This window comes from Callospermophilus lateralis, chromosome 14 (genome assembly GCF_048772815.1).
Source record: "Callospermophilus lateralis isolate mCalLat2 chromosome 14, mCalLat2.hap1, whole genome shotgun sequence".
In the NCBI taxonomy this organism is placed as follows: Eukaryota; Metazoa; Chordata; class Mammalia; order Rodentia; family Sciuridae; genus Callospermophilus; species Callospermophilus lateralis.
In genome coordinates, this window is record NC_135318.1 from 56,590,518 (window position 1) to 56,610,452 (window position 19,935).

Here is a 19,935-nt window from a genome sequence, read left to right on the forward strand (position 1 = left end):
GCCAGAAACAGAATCCTGCGCAGGCACAAGGACAACCTAGACCTAGTAAGTGGCTTCAGGAGTGTTGTGTTCAGTGGGGGTAAGAAGATATGGACCCACAAAAGTGTGTCCTGCGGACAGGCACCAAACGCTAGTGTTCACAGGTTTAAGAGAGAAAGATCAGCGCTGCTCCCAATTTTCTATTCCCGGAGTTTCTCTGACCTGCTAGGTGCAACAGGAGGGAGATTTTTTTTCCTCCAGGAGATGTGGAACCGCTGGACACTTTTTGGAATGTATGTTTTATTGTGACAGAGGGAAATGAAAAGGGCCATTCAGACTTCACTTTCTACTTTTCCAGCCACAGGCTCCCCATGATCCTGCTGGAGTGAGAAAGTGCCTTTTTCCAGGGAGAAGGCTGGGATTCCAAACGTGACTCCGGACAGGGCACTGAACTGGGCGCTGCCCACGCAGGGAGGGAGAGGGCGAGGTCGCGGGGCTTGGGTGACACCGGTGGGGACATCCGGACACCCGAAAACTCGTGAACACATGGGTCCACTCTGCGGGGGCAGGAGCGGGGCTGGAGGTGCCAGGCCGGCTGTGCGATCTCGGCAGCGGGACGAGGCGCGGGAGTCGGGACCCCCGGGAACTGGGGACTGGTCGCCGCCTGGGGCTCGGGCACGTGCGGGAGCAGCCCACTCGGGGCCAGGCTGGCTTCTCGTGGGCGTCTGGGGCTCCAGGTGCGCTTTGTTTTGGGAGGGACTTTCCGGTTCCGTGGGCAGAGCGACAACCAGGAACTCGGGCTCAGTCTCCACCCCGAAGTGGGGCGGATCCGCACGGGATAAGACCCGTTGCTGGGCCTGGACGCGGGTGTGACCTCCGCAGCCACAGAGGACTAGCGAAGCCGGGTCCGCACGAGAGGTAAAGGGATCATGGCCCGGGGGTCCTGGGCTCCGGGAGAGGGGTGTGGCGGCCCGGGAGCGCCTCTCGGGGATGCCAGTCCCCAAGCTGATCCCAGTCCCCAAGATGATCCCAGGAGAGGGTGCCCGACGCCGGCCTGCGGGCGGGCCTGAGTGGCCCGCAGGGTGGAGCAGGGCCAGCTGGCTGGGACTCGCTCTGGATGGGCCAGAGGGAAACATCACAGTCCCACCCTCTGACACCATCCAGAAGGACACTCAGAGCAATGTGTAGAGCTCAGGATGCCAGTCGGAGACCTCAGCAGTTTATTGAGTCCACGTGCTGAGCTTGGGCGTTAAAACCGAAGGATGGAGTTAATACTGCCCAGAACTAACTCAGTCTAACACCTCTTAGTTTTACTTTTTAACTCTCTCTCTCTCCTTTTAAGAAACTTACTCCTTTCTCCTAGACTTTTGCCTCTTTATTCCCGTGTGTATCTACTGATCTCAACACAGTGCCTGGCACGTAGAATCTTATTAAAATATGAGCCTCATGTTGTGTGTCTGTCAGTGGCACAATTTCACTTTCCCCCTGTCTTTGACCAGCTGGGAGTCTTGGGGAACAAAGAGGATGGCTTTCCAATAGTCCACCAACTCATAGTGTTCTCCAAGTAGATGCAGGTCTCCTGTGAGCGTTTTAGAGAATTGTGGGTCACAAGTCACTGGTATCTTTCATGAAAACTGGGCATCTGCTCTCTCCAGCAGATAGTGGGAGGATGGATAGGGTACCGTCCTTCAAATTGCCCATCCAGCTGACCATCAATTCCAGGACATCCCACCTGCCCCTTCCATGCAGGTGGCTACTCATAACCAAGCCCTACTCTTTAGTTACCAAAGGAATTCTCAGATGACAGACAGGTGGAAGAGCAAGTTGGAGAAGAAGGGGACAGGAATGAGAAAATGGGTAAGCACAGCCACCCAAAAGCAGCTGACTTCTCAAAGTTCTAAATGGCCAAGACCAGATCAGGGACTCAATACATACTCACACAGACATAAAAGCACTGGACCAAGGGAGCTATGAATTTCCTCCTAGACAATCTTGCTCTTGGTCAAATATAACTTTTTCCTCCAGAGCATTTTCAGAGAGTAGCATTCATCATCAGGCTGGACCCACAACCCTCAGCATTTAAAGGGTGAACTTCCTTGATGTCCCCAGATTTGTGTCCTGAGGCAGGTTTCTTTGTGTACAGCTTTCATTTATTTTCCTGATCGTGCTAATCTGCTTGTAGACTAAGCCTGCTCTTCTCCAAGGGAGATCAAGGTGAATGGTAGACACGGGGGATGGTGGGCAGTGTGCTAGGGAGTACTTGAAGCTACAGAAAAAACAAGAAGGGATTTTCCTTGGGCATCAGTTTTACCCAATTATTTGAAGGTTTAAAACATTTTTTTATGCTGGGTATTGTCATGCTCATCTATAACACCAGCTATTCAGGAATGCTGAAGCAGGAAGATCACAAGTTCAAGACCAGCCTGGGCAACTCAGTGTGAGACCCTGTCACAAAATGAAAAAAAAAAGAGGGGGTGGAAATTGGGAATGTAACTCCGTGGTATAGCACTTTGCAAGCATGCATGAGTCCCCAGGTTTGATCCCAGTATTGCAAAACAAAACAAAAATCCCCACGTCATAAATGAAAACAATCACAAAAATTTTGAAGTAGAATCCAAAAATCATGTGCATTTTTAATCTAAAACAAAAAGCTTCAGAAAAAGTATTGTTTGGCCTTTGGACTGCAATTTTGCCCCAATCTAGCCCCTGAGGGTTTGTTCTCCCTGCAGTTAGGGCTACTTGAGGATGCAGTTTGGCAGGTACTTCCGTGTCTCCCCTGGAGTGACTTTGAGTAACAGTAACCTAGGCTCTTCTCATTTAACCTTCACTTCAACCTGAAGTGAGGTTACTAAGCTTGTTTTACACATCCCAACACTCCAAATCATGGTCCTTGGTCAAAGTCAGACCCCTTGGGAACTGAGGCTTAAATCCACTGTGGACACCAAAACCTGTCATTTTATCCTCTCTGTTCTACTATGATTTGATTAGTGCCTGGTTCATAGTGATTTGGTATCTAGATTTATGGTATCCTGGCTTATTAACTAAATCTTGATCAACTATTTTTCTTGACTTTCTTCTTCTCAAGGTGCCAAATGAAATAGAGGTGAAAGAAGAAGAGTTGTTTTGATTAGAAAGGGAAGGTTGTGGGGGCTGGAGTTGTGGCTCAGGGGTAGAGTGCTTGCCTAGCACATGTGAGGCCCTGGGTTTGATCCTCAGCACTGCATAAAAAAATAAAAATAAATAAAATAAATGTATTGTGTCTACCTACAGCTAAAAAATAAATATTAAAAAAAAAAAAGAAAGGGAAGGTTGTCCTGGGTGTAGGGGCACACAGTGGACACTCTAAAATCTGTTTTGTTTTGCAGTTCTGGGGATTGAGTCCAGGGTGTTCTACTACTGAGCCACATTCCCAGCCCTTTTAATTTTTTGAGACAGGATTTCCTCAAGTTGCTGAGGCTGGCCTCTAACTTGTGACCCTCTTCCCTTAGTGTCCTTACTTTCTGGAATTACAGGTGTGTGTCACCATACCCAGTGTTGACCCCAAATTCTTGAGGGACTTGATGTGTAGAAAAGGGAATAAATTCAGTCTTTGTATTGCTGGTAAAGTTTTGGAGGAGTCTTTCAAATGGTGCATTTGGTTGAATAAAAGGATGGCTTTTGAAACCTGGAGTCTGGGTGTCCTTGGAGTTGGTGACTCTTACCAGGTAGATGTCTAGGCAGAGGTTTAGCAGGTTCTTCTTTACTTTTCTTTCCCTGGAAATTGAACCCAGGGCCTTGAGCATGCTAAGCAAGCATCTACCCTGACCCCTATATGCCTAGCCCTTTATTTTATTCTACTTGTTTATTTTTGATACTGGGGTTTGAACCTAGAATGCTTTACCACTGAGCTATATCTTCAGTTCTTTTTATATTGAGACAAGTTCTTACTAAATTGTTGAGGCTGACCTTGAACTTGTGATCCTTTTGACTCAGCCTCTGTTGCTGGGATTAGTCATGTTTCACCTCGCCTTGCCATTTTTAGTTTTGGGGACAGGGTCTGACTAAGTTGCTGAGGCTGGTGTTGAACTTGTGACCCTTCTGCCCAGGGAGCAGGTATGTGACATGCATCTGTCATGGCAGTCCTTTTCTGATGGGGCTGTGAAGGGCAGAACATTAAGCTAAGGTGACTTCTAAAGCTTTAGTTCTCAAACTTCAGGGTGCATTAAAGACCCTAGGAAACTTGTATAATGTGCAGATTCTTGCCTCACTCCCCAAAATTCTGATCCAACATTACAGGTTGGGATCCAGGAGAATTTAAAGGGATCCCAGATTCAAGTGTTGTTAAGGCCTCACTTTGAGAAACTATACTTTAGAAATACTTATATGAGCACATGTGGTGGCACATAGCTCTAATCTCAGCGGCATTGAGAGGCTGAGGCAGGAGGATCACAAGTTCAAAGCCAGCCTCAGCAACTCAGTGAGGCCCTAGCAATTTAGTCAGACCCTGTCTCAAAATAAAAAGTAAAAAGGGCTGGAGATATGGCTCAGTGGTCAAGTACCTCTGGGTTTAATCACCAGTATCAAAAAATAAAGAAAGAAAAAGAAAAGAAAGAAATGCTTAAATAAATATATGCATACTTGCTACACTGAATAAAGCATTAACTAAAACGTGATATTCCCAAGGAAATCACGTGGTCATGCTACAAAATGCTAGGTAATGTAATAAATGCTAAAATTCTATGTAATGGGGATAAATACTAAAACTTTTCCATTCTCAGTAATAGTTCTTTGTTTTACCAATCACATCTCCTTTTTAATTTGATTAACAGATTTTTTTTTTTCCCTCCAAACTCAGCTCTTAGTTTTACAGTACTTAACACCTCTAGACCATATGGCATTCTAACTAAAGGTTTTTGGTTGTTGTTGTTGTTTCATATAATTGAAACTGAGATGGATCCATCCATGAAGATTAATTTCCTTAGGAATTTTGCGTTTCTGTTTAAGGCCTGTTGGTTTTATTGGGAGTAATTTGTTCATGTTTGAACTAGACTGAAGGATATTGCTGTAGAAACCTAATCCTCCACCTTGGAAGACTCCTTTTCAAAGGTTCAAGTAGTTTGAAGTCAGTAAACAGCCATAGTGCTTCTTGGTTCAGTGCTTGGTGTAAAAACTAAAGTGAATGTTATATTCACAATTAGCAGCAGGGATAAATGGCAGCTAAAGGCCAGACTGTGAATACTATGTAAAAGACCTTTTGTATATCACCGCCCCCCCCCAACAGCATTAACCTTTTATAGCTAGTTGCAGAGAATAAGCTGTGTGACCTGTCATACAGTGGGAACCCCTCCAAACTGCACCCCACCCTATTGCTCTGGAGTCATTCCTCTGAGTCAAAGTGCTCAATCCCCTAAAGAAGTAGCAAATCAAATCATTACCAGAAGCTAACAGAGGGGCCCTGTGGTTACTGGGAACAGATTCTGATTTATGATGGGGAATTGAACCGCCCCTGCTGGAGAACAGAGTAGGGGTGAATATCAGCCCCCTGCATCTTCTCCCTCACTCCTCTTCAGGGACTGAGGCAGGTTTTCTCTGGATCCTACTTAGTGTCGACTTGTGCTATTCTTCTGTTTGCTATTGTGCAAAGACCTGTTGACTCAATGGTTCTCATTCTCTCAGAGATACAAATTCCTGTAAGGCTGTGATTAAAGCTATGGATCCTCTCTGAAGAAAAATAAATACATACTTCACATTTTTTATACAATTTCAAGGGGTTCACAAACACCATTTTAAACCCACTCATGGATATCTAGAAAGTTCCTAGATGTTGCGTTAAGAATTGCCCTGAAATTTGGCAATGTTTGTCAAACCAACAAAAATGCATTTACCTTTGTTCTAGCCATTTCAGTTATAGTTTATCCTAATGATACTTGGGCATGTATACAGAGGCATGTGTACAGGATGTATGCATTGCAGACTTGTTTTAATAGCAAAAGATTGAGAAGGAATAAAATATCAATCAGAGAAGGACTGGTTAAATTATGGAATATCTATGTAATGCAATACCTTGTAACATTGAAAAAAGATTCAGTTTGATAGGCAATGAATAGAATGATATTGAAGTATATTGTTTTTTTCTTTTTTTAAAAAAGCAGAATATAGTTTAGCATGGTATGCTACCATTTCTGTATATGAAAATGATGGGCACTATATTCTTATATACTTGCTAATGCACTAAATACTTCTGGGAAGATACACAGAAAATTATAACAGTGTGTGCCTTCAGAGGAGGATGTGAAAGTCTTACAGACTTATAACTATGTACTTTTTTTGTACCATATGAATTTTTATCATATTCATATATCACCTATTTATTTTTTTAAAAATAGAGAATTACAGATAGTACCTGCCCCTTAACATTGTTTATGAAGAGGGAGAATGAGGTAGAAATGAGGAATTTATAATTATCCAATTTTTCAACCTCAGAATTAACATAGGATCCTATAGTTCCTTATTTGTATACAAAGAACTAGCATGCAATCATGGTCCAGTGTCTAATGAGATGCAGTAGCAGCTGCTCATTCTTCCCATATGTTTTCATTGGGTTATTGATTCATTTGGCTGTACTCCAGCTGATTCCAAAAAGAATATAAGATGCCTTGAATTTCATGGTGGGGAAAGCTGTTTTTAAACAATCTGGTGTTTTTAAATAATCCAGTGTTTCAGAAGCAAAGAGAGGAGGTAAATGGGGTGTCAGGACCTATTGAGTAGATGTAAGTGGCTTACAGTCTCCATTAGTTAGGATAGATGTCTCTCTCTCCCTATCCGCTCCTCCCCCCATCACAGGATTGTATAGTGGTTTGATTCACTATGTACAGACTCTCATGGAATAACAGGAGGTATGCTTAGGTTCATCATGGATGGTCAGAGAAGGCTTCCAGGAGGGCTAGCCTTTACATTGAGGATGGGATAGGTGAAGAAGGCTTATGCAAGTGCACAGGGTTCACAGAGCAAGGCCAAGGCATGCTGGAGTTGCAGCACATGGACCAGAGCAGGGTAGTCCCAGAAAATGGAACTGGAGGGTCTCAGAAACTGAAGTTCTTTTGTAAGCTGTGGGAGATGGAACAGATCTGTCTTGGGTAACAGGTCCTAGATGGTCCAAGGATCCCATAGTAAGAACTGGCCTGAACTGTAAATCCTATTTTCTTTTACATCTGCTCCATCGTCTGACGCAGTTATGTTGTAAATGTTTTGGATAAAATTTAAAGTGCTAACCAGATACCAGGAAGGGAATGAAGGCAAAGATTCAAAACTCAGAGAAACACGACTGCTTCCCTGTGCTAAAACTGGCCGTGTCACCAGAATTCATCTTGGACATCGTCTTCTTCCCTGGATGACTTCATCTGGGAAAGAGGCCTGTCATATGTGCTCCTGTGCCTCTCCATGATTTCCCTCTGCAACGCTGTTCAGACGTCATTATGTCTGGTCACATGCCTGTCTCTGCTACTCATCAGATCCTGAACCCATCTGAGGGCAGAGACCATGCAGCCCCTATCCTCTGACCTAGCACTATGCTGAGCACCTAGTAGGTGCCTGCTAGAGATGTGCTAGGTGAACGGATGATTTCCCATGACCTGGAAAAGGTCATCCAGCCTCCAAGCCTGGCCTGCCACAAAATGATTCAGTTTTGAAAACTGCTTTTGTAGTCTTTGTGCCTGTTGACCTCTTCATAGTGTCCCTATATTCCAGGCCAACTCCAAACTAAATACTCTTTATCCAAATAAATCTTATGATTTGTAGCCATAGCTGAAGCTTCATTTTTATGGTCCTTCCTGACTGGAAAACTCTTTTCCTATTGAAATGCATTGTTGTTCAAAGCCCAAGTCAAATGAGAGCTCTTTGAATCTCTCAGGGGACATTTTACTCTATCTCCTGCCACCTTCCAGCCCCAATGAGAGTTCTTACATGCTGCTCTATCATTAGATTAGCTCTACACCTGTTGTTTCTCTGGTTAGGTTATCTACTCCTTGAGAGCAAGATGGTGTCTCTTCCATCTTTGTTTCTTCCTCAATGCCTAGTACACAATAGGGGCAAAATAAATATTTAAGTACCTGTACATACAGCGAATGACAGTTCTGGAACTGGGATCTGAAGGCCACCTGCATAAGAGTCAGACTGGACTATGCTGTGAGGAGAATGACCATGACTACTTATTTAAGCCTAATGAATAAGGCCTCTGGGTCCCACCCAAGATTTACTGACTTAGGTTTTAGAGTTCAGGGTATTGCTCCCCACCCTCCAATTTATATTTCTAAATGCACCCAGGTAACATTTGCACACTTTGAGACTTCCCCCAGATACCATGCTAAGTGGCTTACCGTCTCCATTAGTTAGAATCCATAACTGCAAATATCATAGCCTGACAATATCCAAGACCAAAAGAAAGGGGAAATTGGGAGACCAACTTTTCTTTTTTAGACTGGAGAAATTTCTTTCCTGGAAGACCCTAAGAAGGTTTATCCTTATTTCTCACTGTCCGGAAGTGGGTCACAGGGCCACACTTAAGTGATTCATGGCAGTTGGAATGGGGCTGCCTTGACCCAATTATTATAACCTCCTGGGACCAGCCCCACCTTCCTGGTTTGCCAAGACTAATCCCTAAACAGAAAGAAGGTTATCTTAAGGAGGAAGGAAGTTGTAATGAAGGTTGATGATATTGCCTATTCTTTTTTTTTATGTTGATGGAACTTTATTTTATTCATTTATTTATACATGGTGCTGAGAATTGAACCCAGTGCCTCACACTTGCTAGGCAAACACTCTACCACCGAGCCAGTATTGCTTGTTCTTGAAGAAATCCTGCACAATAGCCTCTACCATCCCAGTTTTATGCCAGAATAAGTCAGTTTTCAGATGTGGGTTAAATCTAGAAGACAGAGCAGGAACTGGAACTCAGCTTTTTCTGGATTCTCTGCCTGCTCCCTGTTATAGTCCATACCAATAACCATGTGTGTGAAGAAAATTGAACTTGGAGTTTCACAGACACCGTAAAACAGATTAGGCCAATTAGGAGTAATGCATATTTCAGTGGATGTTTTGAGAATTTTAATATATACATAATCTTTGGAAAACACAATTTTTATGGACTTCATGTTTATGTATTCCCCTTATTAATATAATTTCTTCCCTTATATTTGATGTAAGATCATGAATGATAGTCCATACCTATGAAATGCCCACAGGGTATTTTATGGACCTTTTCAGGCATCAATAGAACCAAAATTCTCAAACTCAAGAATGCATCAGAATCATCTGGAAAAGCATCCTAAAACTGCTGGGTCCCACCTTCAGAGTTTTAGCCTCTTTAGGTCTGGGGTTAGGCCTGAGAGTTTGTACTTTTTAAAAAAAAATATTTTTTTTTAGTTGTAGATGGATGCAACGCCTTTATTTTATTTATTTATTTTCATGTGGTGCTTAGGATTGAACCCAGTGCCTCAAACGTGCTAAACAAGCACTCTACCACTGAGTACAACCCCAACCCAAGAATTTGTTCTTTGAATAAGGTTCCAGTGCTGGTGATACTGTTGGGTCAGTGAATTAGACTTTAAGAACAACTGTTCTAGTGCACTCACTGAACTGGGTGAACTTCTTTCAGATTGAAATACAGATCTGAATTTATGGGGAAAAATGATATAATAGGATGTAATTGTGTATGTGGCACATTCCACCTTTCCAGGTTTTTTGTGCCTTCTATTAAAGTTTCCCTGCTGACACCTGCCTTCCCGTCCCCCCATGTCCAGTCTGATTCACCTGATCTTCTGTACTTTCTGATTGTGGGCTGGGCTTATTCTTCGGCCATGAAAAGTCCACGGATGGTTGTTTGGACACTAACTGTGACCCTCAAAGGTGGACTTATAATCTAGCTTCAAACTTAAAAAGGAATGAAATTCTGATACATGCTACAAAATGAATGAAACTTGAAAATATTATGCTAAATGTAATAATCCACACACAAAAAGGACAAATATTATGTGATCCTACTTCTATGAGGTTATCTAGAGCAGTCTAATTCCTAGAAACAAAAAGCAGAAGTTATCAAAGGCTGGGACGAGGGGGAAAGAGGGAGCTAGTGTTCGTTCAGTGGGGACAGAGGTTCCATTGAGGTGTCGGAAATGCTCTAGGACGAGACATTGGTAATGGTTGCAAGGCACTGTGAATAGACTTAATGCCACTGAATTGCTAATGATAAATTTTGGATTATACCACTCTTGAAAATATAAATTGTACTTTCATTACTATTTGTCTCTCAGTGGTGTGTTGGATCTTTATACCAGCCCATTGAGAGGTGATGGTTAGATATTTAGGGGTTTTAGGTCAGGATGTGGCTAAGTGGTAAAGCACTTGCTTAGAATGCACAAGGCCCTTACTTCAGGCCCCAGCATTGGGGGGAGAAAATTAGGGGTTTTGCAACTTGATTGTTAACTATTAATGCACATGAACTTATGATTGGCTAAATTATATTAAGATACAAATATCTGTAAATATGTTATATTTTGAACAAGTCATTCCCTAATACTTTATTCCTCTGTGTGTGTGTGTGTGTGTGTGTGTGTGTGTATGTGGTGCTGGGATTGAACCCGGCACTCTACCAATGAGCTATATCCCCAGGCCCTCTTTATTACTTTTTACTGAGATCTGTTATCTACTATATGCATACAGTGGAAATAGCATGAAAGAGTATGCTACTGCCCTTCTATTCCTGACTTTGGGTTCAGGGACATTACATTAGTCTTGAAATCCTTCAGGTTGGAAGTAGTAACACCAAAGAAATGGCTACAATTCAGAGTTCTTTCCTTGGAGAGCTGTTAGGCTGATCAGCACATCCCCAGCCCTACCATTTCTAGTGGGTGGGGTTGCGGAAGGTTTGTGGGACCTACCAGCCCAACTTTCTTTAACTGAGCTCTGCCCTTTTCAAATAGCCGTGCCTTTGGGTATTTTTGCTGTGTCTAAAAAAGAAGAGGTTGTGACTAAGTTTATTCATTGGGGAGGGGAACAAGATGACTCACACAGTAAGCAAGTTGATTTAACCTTATGGGCAAGAGTTTCCTCAACTCTAAAATGAAGGGGATGAGAGAGAAATTAGTAGGAATAAAATAAAATGATTATTCTAGCAATTGGGTAAGATTTTTTTTTAAGTTTTATTATGGGAAATTTCCAATATATACCTAAATAGAGAACAGCAAAATGAGCCCCACGTAACTATCATCATCCAACTAAACAATTATCAACATTTCACCAAAAATGAGACTTTTTAAACCATTGAACTAATAAAAGAGAGGAGTACAAAAGAGGAAAAGATGGACAGGTCTGATTTAAAATTTTTCTCCTATGTTTTGACTGTATAAAACTATAAGGAAGATATTACATTGGAAAATACTTATGATTAATTTTTAGGTATAAGACATTAAATTTTATAATATATTCACAACTTATATAACTGTTAGTAAAGCATCAAGATCCTAAAAATGAGCAAAAAATGCTAACTGATAATTCACAAGAAGGAATATAAGTAGGTAAAAAAGAGAAAGATTTAATGTTCCTACTACTAATTGGAAAAGGCAAATTAATAAAAAGTTTTAATATAACATTTAAGTATTAAATTATAAATAAATAAGCAAGAAAGCAAGCTGGCAGATGGCTGGCTGGGCTTTGCACATCATTATAAATTTGGAGGACAACTGGAAATATTCATAATTATACATCACAAATAATGAGTCAAAAGAAGAAGAAAATATCCATAAAGCTAATTATAAAGATTGTTGTTATGGTATTAAAAAAGAAAAAAAAAACCTGTGGTGTATACCTGTTATGCCAGTGACTCAGAAGGCTGAGGCAGGAGGATCACAAATTCAAGACCTAGTCTCAAAAAATAAATAAAAGGACTGAGGGTATAGCTCATGTTAATATGCCCCCAGGTTCAATCCCCAGTTCCCCTCCAAAAATGTTGAGCAACTAATAATATGGACATTGAGTAAATTATATCAATGATGGATGAATAAAAATTCTGTAAAATGATAAATTTGAGTCAGGTGAGCATGCTGCTTGAGAGGCTGAGGCAGGAGAAACATGAATTCCAGGCCAGCCTCAGCAACTTATTGAGATCCTGTCTCAAAATAAAATAAAAAGGGCTGACAATGTAGCTCACTGGTAGAGCACTCCTGTGTTCAATCCCCAGTACCACCACCACCACCAAAAAAAAAAAAAAAAGAATATAAAATTGGTGATAGTGTAGACTGTGGAAAGTTAACTGGAAAGAGTAGACACAAAACTCATATACATACTGTGATTACTACTATGCTAAAACACTAAAGCAACCAGAAAATAAAAGTAGATGGTATGTTTACATTGTTTTAAGATGTTCTTTTCTGTGTTTAAAGCTGATTTAATAATTTATGAAATAAAATGAAAGGGAAAATAGATTGCTAAAGACCTTCCAGTCTCTCAAATTCCATGAAAGTTAATCTTTTCCATTTGTAGACATGGAAGATCAATTATTTTCAACCTTGCAGTGGAAAATTCTGCCTCTCCCCATTCTTTGGAGTTTGGGAAAGGAGTTTATCAGATCACACAGGAAACTTAAACAGGGGGGAAGGTGAAGTTATAGTGACAAAGTTAGTGCTAACAGTCTGTGATCCATACTTCATTGTTACTACTGTCCAATCTTGAGGTTGCTAAAACAGAAATAAAGCCAAATAATTCATTCTGTCATGTACATATATTATTTTTTAAATTCAAAATAGATAAAGGTTGAGCTGGGTATGGTGTTGCATACCTGTAATCCCAGCAGCTTGGGAGGCTGAGACGGGAGAATTGCGAGTTCAAAACCAGCCTTAGCAAGTGCAAGGCACTAAGCAACTGAGTGAGACCCTGTCTGTGAATAAACTACAAAAAAAAAAAAAAAATAGAGCTGGGGATGTAGTGCCTCTGAGTTGAATCCCTGGTACCAAAAATAAATAAATAAATAAATAAACAAATAAAATTAAAAAATAAATAAATGTTGTTTGTAAAAAGTGAACTAATATTTGTTTTATCTTTTCTGTGACTTCTTAAGGTGTTAGATTAAATTTTATTTTTATGTGGTGCTGAGGATAGAACCTAGTGCCTCACACATGCTAGGCAAGTGCTCTACCACTGAGCTACAACCCCAGCCCTCACATATGTTTTTAAAATCAAAAATTTCTTTTCACTTGATTAAACTGGAAGAAAAGAAGGATCCTAGAAAATTAATCTTGACCTTGATGTCCTAAGTATGGGATATTTAAAACAGAATCATTCATCTTAAAGGATTTGTTATTGTGCTAGTCATTTTTCATCTCCTGTTTAGAATATTATGTTATTCTCAAACCTAAGGAAATAAGTATGTTCACACAAACAATTATTTAGAATAAATTATGACATGTCAGGCGCTTTGCTGGACAATGAGGGTAGAGTAGTAAATAAGATAAATTTAGAACTCATCCTCTATCCAGCAGGCTTTTCAGAGCCAAGAAGAAATTTCTACATATGTATTTGGGTGTATCTTTTTTCTTTCCTATGAAAACTCAGCTGATCTGAGACTTCAACTACCTGTGCTGAGTGTCTTCAAAATCTTGATTTTGCCTTAGACCTTTCTTCTCAGCTTGTTTTTTCTATTTATTTATTTTTAGGAAGCATATTTTCCCCTTCCTTTTAAAAATTTATTTTTAACATAAAAAAATAAAAATTAAACTTATCAATGGGATATCATATAATGTGTCAATACATGTATACATTGTGTAATGTTTAAATCAAGGTAAATATCACCTCAAACATATATCATTTCTTTCTAATGAAAACTTTCAAGATCCTTGTAGTTTTTTGAAATGTGCAGTGTATTATTGATATCGATAGTCACCTTACTGTGCAAAAGCACTCCAGAATTTCTTGCTGTTTTCTAATTGTAATTTAGTACTCATTGATCAACTTTTCTCCATACTACTCCCCCAAGGCTCAGGTAACTACCATTCTACTCTGGACTTCCATGAAATTAACTTTTTTAGTTTCCACATGTGAGTGAGATCATATGGTACTTGTCTTTCTGTGCCTGACTTACTTTGCTTAACATAATGGTCTCTGGTTCCATCCATATTGCCTGAAATGCAGAATTTCAGTCTTTTTCATGATAGAATTCCATTGTGTAAATGTTCTATGTTTTCTGTATCCATTCATCAGTTGATAGACACTTGGATTGTGTCCATTTTGGGCTATTGTGCATACTGTTGTAGTGAACATGGGCATGCAGACGTCTCTTTGACGTATGGATTTCATTTCCTTTGGACCTATCTGCTGTAGTAGGATTACTGAGTCACATGGTAGTTCTATTTTAATTTTTTGAGGAACCTCCATACCGGTTTTCCATAATGGCTGTACTAATTTACATTCCCACTATCCTGATTCTCCACACCCTCACCAGCACTTCTCATCTTTAATCTTTTTGATAATAGCTATTCTTGTTGGAGCAAGGTTTAGATTTGCATTTCCCTGATGGTTCATGATGCTGCACAATTTTTGTGTACTTGTCTTCTTTTGAGAAATGTCTAGTTAAATCTATTGCCTAAATTTATTAAGGTTTTTTTAAAAAAAATATTATTTGTTTTTGATGTTGGGGACTGAACCCAGGGCCTTGCATATGCTCTACCACTGACCTACACCCTTAGCCCTCTTCTCAACTCTGGAGTCCCACTGGAGATCCACTCCGATGTTGTAAAGTTAGCTGGAACTCAACATACCCAAGAACGAATGGATGGGATGCCAATACCCAGTTGTCCAAACAAGAAGTAGGTTCCATGCTTGACACTCTACCTTCACTAACAAAACTGGGACAAAGTTCTGTCTGCTCTCTCTTTAACATTTCTCAAATTTGTCCTTTCATTTCCATCCTTGTTACTGTTCTTGTTCAGGCCCTTATTACTTCTTACCAAAGCCAGCATATTCTTAACCTGTGCCAGGGTGGCAATAATTTAAAACCTCTTACTGTTCTTACTACTGTCACTCTTCAGCCTAACCCCAAATTTCCTAAAGGTGCCCAATTGCCTAGGATAAATTAAAACTGCTTAGTTGTGACTGGTTTCTGCCTACCACCAAACACACACATAAGCAGATACTTGGTTCAGCTATTTGTTCTGCTTGGAATGAATTAGTTTTCTTCTGTGTCCAGGTTGCAGTTACTCATCCTTTAAAACTCATCCTCTCCAAGATATGCCTCCCATCAGCTCCCATGAACAGATTTGGGCTAAATGTCTCCATAGTCCTTGGTACTTGAATGATCAGTGAAAATTTATATGAACATATGAATGGGGCAAAAGAATGTTTTGTTATTGTTATTGTTAATGTTATTTTGTCAAACATTGAGGGTGCCCAATAGTATTCTGAGGGTTTTTTTCTTCCTGAATGATTAAATTGTTTTTTTTTTTTCAGAATAGGCTTATTATTTAAATATTCTGAGGTTTTGATCCTTTTGCCCTGTCATGAGGCCATGTTTTATCTGCCTGCCTCCCTTCCTTCCTTCCCTCTTTCCTTCCTTCCTTTTAGAAAAATGAGGAAATTAAGACACTAAGAAGATAAATAAACTTTTTTTTTTGGTGAGATTTAAAGAGATAATAACCATGCATGTGAGTTATTAAAGACAAAAGAAAATGGAATTATGACAATTTACATAGTTACCAGTGTAACTTATGCTGTCTGCAAATTCATATTCAAATAAATACATTTAAAATATCACGTCAGTGCCTAGGAAAACATACAAAGCAAAGAAAGATGCTGGCACCAAATAGATTAGTGGTTACGTGCAATACTAGAAAGATGCCATGTGCCTGCTGGGTACACTGCCCAGGCAAGGGTTAAAATGAAATGTCAATCTATGGAAGTAAAAAGTTCTGTGTAATGGGAAAACATGCTACATCAATTTTAAAATTTAATTAATTAGAATGATATAAAATTTAAAATGTGGTTTCTCCATTGCTCTAACCACATATCAGTTGCTCAGTAACCACAGGTGACTTGTGGCCACTGTGTTGTACAATGCAGGTATGGAGGCTGCTTATCAAAAAGACAGGTGAACAGCCAGACATGGTGGCGCACGCCTGTAATCCCAGCAGCTCAGGAGGCTGAGGCAGGAAGATTGCGGGTTCAAAGCCAGCCTCAGCAAGTGTGAGGCACTAAGCAACTCAGTGAGACCCCATCTCTAAATAAAATACAAAAGAGGGCTGGGGATGTGGCTCAGTGGTTGAGTGCCCCTGAGTTCAATCCCCAGTGCCAAAACAAAAACAACAACAACAAAAAAAACAACAGGTGAACAAAACACCCGAGGCCTGCCCTGGGTACCTTTTGGTGTTGGCATCAGCTTTACGAAAGGAAAAGAATTGTTTGTACAGTACTGGTCTGATTCCCAGTTTCTACTGGGTTTTCTTTTTTTCCTCTGTTAATGGTTGGTTGTCTGAGGAAAAAAAAAAAAAATACCAAACACACACATAAAGTGTACACACAGTGTATAAAATATACCTCCCAGCATGCATTTCTCCTAGGGTTCTTCTCACTGAACACATCTCCCTGCATCTATTCTGCCATCATGGTTGCCACACCAACACCCCTTGGCAGGTATGGGAGAAAATGGCACCAGTAATTGGCCTATGTCATAACTTTTCACCTCAGAGGCAGTAGGGTGAGGTGGAGTAGAGTTTTCTAGATAGATCCCCATATTTGACAGAGCTGGTAGAAAACTATCTTACAGGGCTGGGGTTGTGGCTCAGCAGTAGAGCACCCGCCTAGCACATGTGAGGCCCTGGGTTCGATCCTCAGCACCACATGTAAGTAAATAAATAAAGATATTGTGTCCAACTACAGCTAAAAAATAAATATTTAAAAAGAAAACTGTCTTACACACACACACACACACACACACACACACACACTATCCAGCATCATCTGCCTTAAGTTATTTTCAATTCCTCCCAGCTTCAGACATAATCTCACATCAGTCCTAGTCTTCTGAGTTTTGTCATGAGAGTCTTCCTTCTCTCTGTGCCTTCACAAGGCTTTCAATGAGAAATTGATAGGAGCTTCATCAGAAATAGCAAATTTCCTATGTGAATCAGAAATCCACTATGGAAGAAATTTAACAGTTCTGTTTTTGTGTTCTTCTGCCAAAGTCAGCTTGGATTCTGGAAAGATTTGGGGAGGGAACCCAGCCCTGGCCCAGTGAGGGTGTGGCTTGTCCAGGGGGAGGAGGAGCTAGCTGCCCGCAGAGCTGGGAGGGGAACATTGGCAGGACACAGAGGCCTTAGAATAAAGCCAGACATTGGAGAGAGAAGTGTTTACCCTCTGCTGGCTTCCTATGTAAATCTGGGAAGGAAAACTAAGCTGCTATTAGCAACAGATGTAGTGGTGGGGTGCCTGTACAGCCAGAAAGAAAGGACTGGGCTGCACACATGTGTATTCCCACCTACAGGCGAGAAAACCTAGCAAGATGACTGGAAGCCTGGCCACATGACTGAGGCACCACCAATCCCTTCCCCACTGTAATTTACTTTTTAAATTTTTTATTTTTCAAATTGTGAATGGACAGATGATAATTGTATATATCTATGGGGTACAAAGTGATAGTATGACTTATGAATAAAATCCAGAAAAAATAAATCATATTAACATATCCATCACCTCAAATACTATTTTTTGGTGGCGAGAACATTTGAAATTTACTCTTAATGAATTTGAAATGCATAATACTTTATTATTTACTGTATTAACCACATTATAGGGTAAACAAGTCAAACTCCCAGATTCCTCTGGTGTAATTAGGGCTTTTGTACCCTTTGGCCATGGTCTTCCTATTCCCCCTACCCTCCCAACCTCTAATGGTAATCTCTATCTATCTATCTTTGTAGATGGACAGAATAACTTGATTTTATTTATTTATTTTTTATGCTGAGGATCAAACCCAGTGCCTCACACGTGCTAGGCAAGTGCTCTACCACTGAGCTACAACCCCAGGTCTCTAATGGTAACTTCTGCTTTGGGGGTTAGAGTGTTTTCGATTCCACATGTAAGAGGTTCTGTCTTTCTGTCCTTGCCTTATTTAACTTGGCATAATGTTCTCTGCTTCAACTCATATTATTGTAAATGACAAAAAATTTTAAAGCTAAATTGAGGGGTGCAGTGATACACACCTGTAATGCCAGCAACTCAGAAGCCTGAGGCAGGAAGATCACAAGTTCCAGGTCAGCCTCAGCAACTTAGTGAGGCCTTCAACTACTTAGAAATACCTTGTCTAAAAAGTAAAAAATAAAAAGGGTTGGGGATGTGTGTCAGTGGTAAAGCACCACTGGGTTCAATTCACAGTACCAAAAAATACCTAAAAAGTATCCCATTGTATGTATACCACAGTTTCTTTGTCTATACATTTAGGTTGATTCCATAACTTGGCTACTGTGAATAATGCTGCAATGAACTTGGAGGTGCAGATATCTCTTCAACATACTGATTTCAAACCTTTGTAAATATCCAGAAGTAAGGCTGTTAGTTCATACAGTAATTTTGCTTTTAGTTTTTGTTTTTTTTTTTTTTCTTTTTTGTGGTGGTTGTGGTAGTGATGGTCCCAGGATTGAAGGCCTCAGTCAGACATGCTAGGCAAGTGCTCTACCACTGGACTACACCCCCAGCCCTGTTTTTAGATTTGTGAGGAATTTTCGTACTGTTTTCCATAATGGCTGTACTAATATTCCCACCAACAATGTACAAGTTTCCCTTTTCTTCACAACCCTTGATCTTATTTGGATCCAACCTGTTCTGTTCCTGCATAATCAGGATTTCGTCAAGAAACATGGATTAAATTTTAATTTCTCTGGAAAACATTGTAAGAGAAAAGCCTTGTACTAGAATCTGAGTTCTTACTTTTATTCTGATGAGGGACACTTGCTTTATCCCTAAGACTTCTGGTGTTTCGGAAGTAGGAAAATGGAATTAAGTGACTTTCCATGTTTTCTTGTGAGGTTTTGATTTTAAGATAATTCTGATAACAACCAGGAAGTATGATGTAACCCTGTTGCAGAACCTAACATGCTTGTCAGATTTTCTCCTTAGATAATTGTTAAACCTGAAGAGACGTGATTTTATCCACGATGCTGTGTAAAAGCCGTGGATTTTTGGATTTCACTCAGTTGGATTTTGCCTTGACTCCAAGGATAATCAGGCTTTTGTCAAGAAACACGGAGTAGATTTTAATTTCTCTGGAAAACATTGTAAGAGACAGGATAACAGTAGATGCTTCCTGTGAGAGGTGATCATAAGCTCACAAGGCTGAGCCCTTGACCTCAGGTTGTATATATGTATACAAGTAATCTTGATTGAGGTAAAATATGCATACCACAAAATGCACAGATCCTGAGAGGTTAGAGGTGTTTTTGTTGTTTGTTTTGTTTTGTTTAGGAGCTCACATGTAAGATATTTTTTGATTGTAGTAAAATACACACAAGATAATATTTAGTATCTTAACTTGTTAAAGTGTACAGTGCAGTGGCATTAGGTACATTACATTGTGTTGCAGCCATCACCATCCATAGAATTTTTTTTCATCATATAAAACTGAAACCTTGTACCTATTTAACTGTAAAGAGCTCACTAAACAGATGATCTAGAATATGTAGATGTAGTGGATAAAGGTTACTTGGACAGAATAGTGTATGGATTTAGCCTGATGTGATTGCAGCCATCTTGAGTCCTAACTGCCATGATTGCCCCTCAGTAATCCTGATGATTTTCCCTGCATAGTTTCCCAGCTTATCACAAATAAACACAAACCATTTCAGTATTCTGTGGAGATGGTCATCTGGACCCAAATGCCAAGAATAGGCCTGACTCTTTGATATTAGCTTAAGGGAAATTAGGTCTATTCTTGCTTGGGTGAAG

At 40.3% G+C, this 19,935-nt stretch overlaps 1 protein-coding gene across 1 annotated transcript in view; it reads left to right on the forward strand.

Moving 5' to 3' along the window:
* The first annotated feature begins 813 nt into the window (after positions 1–813).
* Anxa4 (annexin A4) overlaps positions 814–19,935 on the forward strand; it is a 61,365-nt gene continuing 42,243 nt past the window's right edge. The window contains exon 1 of the mRNA XM_076832917.2: positions 814–897. The gene's annotated coding sequence lies outside the window, so the exon portion shown is untranslated. The remainder of the gene's footprint in view (positions 898–19,935) is intronic.